Source organism: Nycticebus coucang, chromosome 14 (assembly GCF_027406575.1).
Source record: "Nycticebus coucang isolate mNycCou1 chromosome 14, mNycCou1.pri, whole genome shotgun sequence".
Classification (NCBI taxonomy): Eukaryota; Metazoa; Chordata; class Mammalia; order Primates; family Lorisidae; genus Nycticebus; species Nycticebus coucang.
In genome coordinates this window covers 10,389,471-10,397,179 of record NC_069793.1, presented here as the reverse complement: position 1 = coordinate 10,397,179, position 7,709 = coordinate 10,389,471, and positions in this window count along the sequence as shown.

Genomic DNA, 7,709 nt, shown 5'->3' with positions numbered 1-7,709 from the left:
CTTTTAATCTTTGGTCTGGATGGAATGAGTTAAAGTGTGACTTGGTATCAGTAGGATTAACCCTCTGAGTATTCCTTGTCAGTGGACTTTCTCCAAGTGGGTATAAAGGGCAGGAGAGAGTGAATTGAAGTGGGAATGGGGTGAGGGATGTACTGGTAGGGCCCATCTGGACAGCTGGGGGCAGGAGGGGATGGAGCGAGGTCTTTTTGTCTTTCTTTTAGTGATGAGACTGGGCTCTGGGAAGTTTGGGGGCCTCTTGAGGGGTTACTGTCCTTTTTAGTGGACAGGTTCAAACACTCTATCTTTGGGAAAGGCTGTCAGAAAATACAGGATTCCCAGTTGAATTTGAATTTCAGATCAATGAATTTTTTTTTTAAAGTATGGGTCTAGCCCTAATATTGCACTGGGCATACTTAGAATGAACAAACTGGGCATCTTGTATTCTTATTTGCTAAGTTTGACAACCCCTGTCTTTGTTCTTTTGGCATCAGCTCACATCTTATAGGACCGCAGCTTGGTTTAATTGCAAGAAACAATAGAGGTCAGAGGCCCCTCTTGAAGGAGGGAGACCTAAGACCAACATCAGATCTGAGGTAGTCAGTGTCTCAGATTCCACTGTCTTGCTTATCATCAGTAAAATTTTTCCTTTTGGAAACACTCATGCACTGTTGGTGGTAATGTAAATTAACACAACCTCTGTGGGAAACAGTTTGGAGATTTCTCAAAGAACCGAAAATAGAACTATTGTTCCATCCGGCAGTCCCACTACTGTTTATGTACCTGAAGGAAAATAAATCATCATATCAGAAAGATACCTACACTCATGTTTATCAGCTCAACAGTACTCACGATAGTGAAAATATGGAGTCAACCTAAGTGTCTGTCAGTGGATGACCGGATAAAGGAAATGTGGTATGTATAAAAATGGAATAATATTTAGACATAAAAAGAATAAAATTATACCTTCTGTAGCAAGATGGATGGAACTGGAGGCTATTATCTTAAGTGAAACAACTCAGACACAGAAAAGCAAATACTACATGTTCTCACTTATAAGTGGGAGCTAATGTGTACACCTGGAGGTAGAGGGTGCGTGATAGACATTGCAGGCTTGGAGGGGTAGGCAGGTAGGAAGGGGGTGGATGATGAGAAATTACTGAATAGGTACAATGTATATTATTCAGGTAATGGACACACTAAAAGCCCAGACTTCACCACTATGCAATACATGCATGTAACCAAATCGCACTTGTACCTCTTACATTTAAACAAATAAAAAAATTTTCCCTTTGTCATATTGTCTTTTGTCCTTAGCTTAAAAAAAAAAATGATGAGCATGGGGCGGTGCCTGTGGCTCAGTGAGTAGGGTGCCAGCCTCATATACCAAGGGTGGTGGGTTCAAACCCAGCGTGGGCCAAATTGCAACAATAACAACAACAAAAATAGCCAGGTGTTGTGGCCGGCGCCTGTAGTAGTCCCAGCTACTTGGGAGGCTGAGGCAAGAGAATCACCTAAGCCTAAGAGCTGGAGGTTGCTGTGAGCTATGAAATTATAGCACTCTACCGAGGGTAACAAAGTGAGACTCTGTCTCTTAAAAGAAATAAAAATAAATAAATAAAACAATGAGCATGAATGAGCATGACTGTATTGTATTTTGAGCCGTGACTCTAAGACAATCACTTGAGTTCTTCCAGCAATGTGGGTTCCAGAGCCTGCTCACTCAAGGTCGGGGCAGTGTGGAGCTGTGATTGGATGGGCTTCCATGGGATCTGATTGACCGGATCAGGGATTGGGAATACCAGGAAAGCAGGTTGCAGCTTCTGGTCTGTAATTGCCCAGAGCATGTTATATAAGACAGGGAGTCTGGAGTCAGTCTTCTTGGAGCCAAATCCTAACTCTATACATAGTGGCTGTGTAACCAGAGGCAAGTTACTAAGCTCCTCTGTGCCTTGGTGCCTCCTCTCATTTGCAAGATGGGGATAATAGTCATGTCTGCCACATTGAGATCTTGAAGGATTACGTGAACTACTATAGGTGAGGAGCTCAGAGTAGCTCCTGCCCCGTAACTCTTTTTGTTTTTGCTAAAAAGGTGAGGTTATTACGTTGATTTTGGAGAAAAAACAAGCCTAAGCACCTTGCTCCACTGGGAGCAGGGTGACTCTCTCCTCCCACCAGGGGACATTTGGACTTTTGTCAATGTTTGGAGACATTTTTGGTGGTTGTGGCAGGGGTGGTGGCGCTACTGGTTTCTAGCAGCTAGAGGCTATGTATGCTGCTGAACATTCTACCACGTACCAGTCAGCCCTGCACGAGTAGGAATTATCCTGACCCCAAATGTGAGTGGTGCTGAGAGAAACCCTGCCCTACAAGACGTTTCAGAGTTATTTATGTAAGCAATTAATCCTGTACCTGTTTGGCCAAGGAAATTTGAGCCACGCTGATGCAGCCTACCAAAATATTTATTTCTAAGAATCCTCACGGTCTTATTTGTATGGGGAAAGTATTATATCTTACAAGGTGAGGATGAGGACTCCTCCTTTGCATTCTGCTTGAGTACAGCAGGGTAGCTTGGCCTCCAAAATACTATGCCTCTTTCTCTGCTCAGGCCCACCCAGGCACTTTAGCCACCAAGGTGGCCCCATCAGGACGCCGACCTCCCTTAGTGAGGTCTGCGCTCTTCCGCACTGTGCTCTGATTTGACTGTTGGGTTGGCTTGCTGTGCTTGACTCTTCTTTGCCCTTTATGGTCCGTTTCCGTTTTGAGTTTCTCACTGTCCCTCTCTGTCATCTAGTTCCTGTCTATTATCTCACTACCCAGCTTTGTCATCATATTGGCATATGTCTAACCCTGATGGATGATCGGGGTCTCACAGTTATACCAAAAGTGCTCCAGATCCTACACAAATTAGCTGATGTCAAGGGTTGTGAGGGAAGGGGTGTTTCTCAACTCTTTTGGGCAGAAATCTCCAAATCTTGCTGTTGAGGTGATGTATTGATGGACAACCCCTCTTGTTAGAAGTGAAGGTGTCCTAAAAAACAAAAAAAAAAACAAAAAAAAAGAAGTGAAGGTGTCCTGTTATCATTGTGCAGTTTGCACAAACTGTACTTTCATGTATTAAGTTGGGAGAGTATTCATTGTCCATCAAGGCCGTGGGATGTGTGAGGTCTTAGACTAGTTCAAACTTATTTTGTTTACCTTTAAAGCTGGGCAACTGCTACTCTAGAATACAGACTGCCCAGCTCAAAGGGTTTTGGAGATTATCTCAGAGAAAAGGGGAGGCCTAGAAAAGGTTGTGACTTAGCCCAGGCTTCACTCTCCCGCCCAGTGTTGGTTCTGAGCTGGGACCCAGTGGGTGTCCAGATGCTTGACAGCATTCTCCAGGCCAAGGTACATAAGAGCCTGTGGCCTGGGGATGTGAGAACAGCTGGACAAACAGCTTGGGGACTGTGGAGCCAGTCTCCTGCCAGGACTTGGTGCCCTTGTGTGGGAGTGGGTGGAATGCTAGGGCTGCAGGGAATGGGGGCCCTACAAGGACCTTCCTTCTTCAAGCCAGTACCCAATCCCACTTCGGAGAAAAGCTCCCTAGCGCCTGACCCACTCCAAGCCTGGCTGAGACTGGAAAAGGCTCCATTGGAGACACCAGGGCCTGAATTATGTTTGGCTCCTGGGATCAACTGAGTGGTGAAGGTATTCCCCAGCAGTCTCCCAGCTCATGGAGAGTTTCTGAATAGAAATGCTGTCATGGCAAACCATTTGCAGAACCAGGAACTATCCCTTAGGGACCTTCTACGTCACTAAAACTCAGAATCAGGCTTCCTTGTGCTAATTGGAATGTGGACTTCAATGCTGGCAGTACTCACTGATAGTGCCAAATCCTGCAATTTCTGAGTGGCCAGAGTCACAGAAGCACATGCCATCTGGGTTGAATACTACCACTCAGGTGAAAATATACCACTGTGCAGATAAGGAGATTGAGGCCCAGAGCAAGCAAGGGGTTTGTCCACGACCACATGGCAGGAGAGTCCTGAACTCCTCTCTTGACTCCATGGCTCTTCCTCCTGAGCTAGCAGCCATCACATAGCCCAGATTTTCTGGGACAAAACCTGATTTTGTATGATTTTATTCTGTTAAATAAATGATATTTAAAGTGTGAGACTACCTGTGATTTTTTTATTATTTGGTGACTTCCTCCTTCCCTCGTTTCCTCCCTCCCTCCTTTTTTTTTTTGCAGTTTTTGGCTGGGGCCGGGTTTGAATGCGCCACCTCCAGTATATGGGGCCGGTGCCCTACTCACTGTGCCACAGGCTCTGCCCCCTCCCTCCTTTCCTTCTTTCTTTTTTTGACAGGATCTTCTCTGTTACCCAGGCTGGAGTGGTGCGATGATAGCTTACTTCAGCCTTCAACACCTGGGCTCAAGTGTTCCTCCTGCCTCCTGGGATTACAGGTGCATACCACCATGCCTAGCTAAGTTTTAAATTTTTTTCATAGAGATGGGATCTTGCTATGTTGCCCAGGCTGTTCTCAAACTCTTGGGTTCAAACAATCCTCCCATCTTAGTCTCCCAAAATGTTGGAATTACAGGTGTGAGCCACCATGGCTGGCCAGGTTTTTAAAATAAATAATTTACAGATCAAATAAAGCACTCTTGCTCAGATCACATGCCCTAAGCATGGGTTTAAAATGACTGACCCAGGGATGAGTCCAGCAGACTCCCAGTACTAGCCGGGCACATGGCAGCATTTTGAGTCAGCCTCTGAGTTTGTGCCTCGTGATCTGGCTATCCTGGCCAATGGATGGTGCAGAAATTAGGAATTCATACAAAGACTGCCATTTAAAGCCTGGACACGAGGTCAGTAATCAATGAGGTGGCTCAGCACGAGGACTCTGCCCAGAAGGGATACTCCATCGTAGATGATGATTCACTGAGCCAGGTGAAATCCTCGCTCAGGAACAGAGGGAAACCAGAGGAGCTAGGCTTGTAGAGGAACAAGTGGCCATGGAGAGAGGGAGGAGTCCAGAATGGACCTGGGAATAGCAAGAGGAATGGTTATGTGAGGGCCAGAGCAGCACCATTCCTGTGCTGCTCCAGGGTGTTTATTGCAAGGACACACAGGAAACGATCAGCTTCCCATACCCCAGGAGTCTGACCATGTGACTGGGAAGTGTTTTCTTGGGTATCTTCCTTTCCTTTCCTGTGTGTCCTTGCAATAAACACCCTGGAGCAGCACAGGAATGGTCATAGCTGGGACATCCTTGCAGCCACCTTGAGTTCTGGGCAACTGAAAGATGGGGGATCATGGGGTTAGTGTTTCTCATGGTCTTCTTTTTCCAGGCTGAGCCCCAGTCAAACCGAGGGGAGGTATTGCTGGCCCTGTTATCAGCACAGCCTGGCTCCAAGGTAGAAATTCCATAAGTAGAAGCCAGGCGAGGCCTGGGAGTGTCCACATCTAAGGCAAGATCTCAGTGGGCAGGGTGGTACAAAGCTGTCCTAGGTACCAGCCCCAGATTAACTACAGGTTGGCAAAGGGGGAGCCCTGCATCCAGAATGATCATAAATGGCTGGTTGGGGCAGTTTGTCATGTGGCTGGAAGACAGATGGGCTGTCGGGGTGATCCTTCACCTTCTCACTCTCTCTCCTCTGGACTCTTGCTTGTTTTCCTGACTTACCCCTGACTTCCCTGTTCAGGCTTTCTGGGATTTCCCACCAAATAAACAACAGTACCTGCACTCAAATCCTTGTCTTGGAGTTTGCTTTCTGGGGAAACCCACACTAGGACAGAACTATGATCACAGTTTGGTTGGTATGTGAAAAGCAGAGTGCTCAGCCCAGTTCTGGGGAGTCACAGGTGGCTTTCCAGAGGAAGTGACCCAAGCTGAGGCTTCAAGGATGAGTGGGGGTGAGCCAAGTGCTGTGTGAAGGGTGGAGGCCACCTAGGAACTGAGGGAAGCTGGATGAAGCTGGATTTCAGGGTGCAGGGGAGAGGGTGTGAAGAGCCGAGCAGCTGAGGCAGGGTTGGGCCTCATCATGGCAGGTATTATAAAAGAGTTTAAACTTTATCCCATGAGAAGTCCCCAGAAGGCTGAAGCAGGGATGCAATAGGATCTCTTTCATGTTTATTAAGCTCTCTCTCAAACCTCTAAATACAGATTTGAGAGTAACTAGCTCTGTGGCTGATAATTTAAGCCTCACAATGCATCTGAGTGTCCAATATGGCAGCCACTAGCCACTCCCGAGTGCTTGAATTGAGCTAGTCCAAACTGAGGTATATGCTGTTAGTGTAAAATACACACCAGACTTTGAAGACTTTGTCTGCAAGAGTATAAAATATATAGTTGATAACTTTTATATTGATTGTCAAAATGGTGATATTTGGATATATTGGGTTAAATAAAGCATATTATTATGATATTGGGCACATAGTATACCATCAAAATGAGTTTCACTGTTTTTTTAACTTTGAAAAAAATGGCTACTAGAAAATTTTAAACGTATGTGACTCACATTATATCTCTATTGGACAGTGCTAGGGAAGAATGTTAGAGGAAGGGGCCCTAGCAAAGGTTTGTGAACATCAATGGTTGAGAGATGGTAGAGGAAGAGGAGCTGCTTTTGGAATTGTTTAGTTACAAGGAACAGAACCAATACCCCCTCCCTCGCCCCTACCCTCCACAGTTAGCTTCAACACAAAGGGCAATTTATTTGGAGAACTCATGGATATTGAATAGAACCAGGAGCAGAAAGTGCAACCAGGGTGATGAGGAAATGAGACGTGGAATTCATCATAACCAATGTAAATAGTCTCACCAGCTCTTCTTATGGCCTCGTTTCTCTTTTTCTTTGTGCATCTGTTTTATTCTCTTGTTGCATCTGGCTTTCTCTGCTCTATTTGCATCTGGACCAGCCCAGCCCCACGCTAACTCGCCTTCCCAGGGCAAGGACTAAGAGATGGACCAGAACCTCTACATCTCAAATCCCAGCCAATTAATGCATCTTGGATCCCAAGCATTCTTGGTTGATCTAGTCAACCGTGACCAGAAGTAGAGGGTCATGGAGCTGCTCAGTTGGCAGCATTCTGGGGATGTCCTACCCATGGGGAAGGACAGAAGAAGTGACCACTGAAGCATTTACAGAAGACCCCAAAGCAGCCTTTGCATGAGCAGCCAGTGGCGGGGAGGGAGCAGCATACACACAAGGTCTCAGAAGCCAGGGAAGGAGGGAGTGACTGTGGGGCAAAGCTGCTGAGAGGCCAAATGAGTGACCGGTATAGGAGCCAATGAGTGTCCATGGTGAGCAGTTTCTGGGAGGGCTGGTATTGGAGGTGAACTGGAGTTAGGGAGAGGTAGGAGGCTCTAAACTGGATGCAGAGAGGTAGACAGCTTCTTTATGAAGTTTGGCTTCAATGGGGGAGAAAGAGACAGTGCGGCCCCTGGAAGGAGATAGGACATCCAGGGAGAATTGTTCTGTTTTTGTTTGTTTGGGGTTTTTGTTAAGATGAGAGAGGACTGAGCTTGTTTAACTGGTGATGGGAAAGAGCCAGGGAAGAGGAAATGGGCACAGACCCCAGGGAGACAAGGATGGCTACCAGGAGAGGCTGGAGGCAGAGCCCTGTGGGAGGACTGGCCCTTCTGCTGTGGCCAGAGGGAACTGGGGAATGTAGCAGTAAATATCAGTAGCATTCAGGTATGGCTGCCATTTTCTCGGTTAAAGA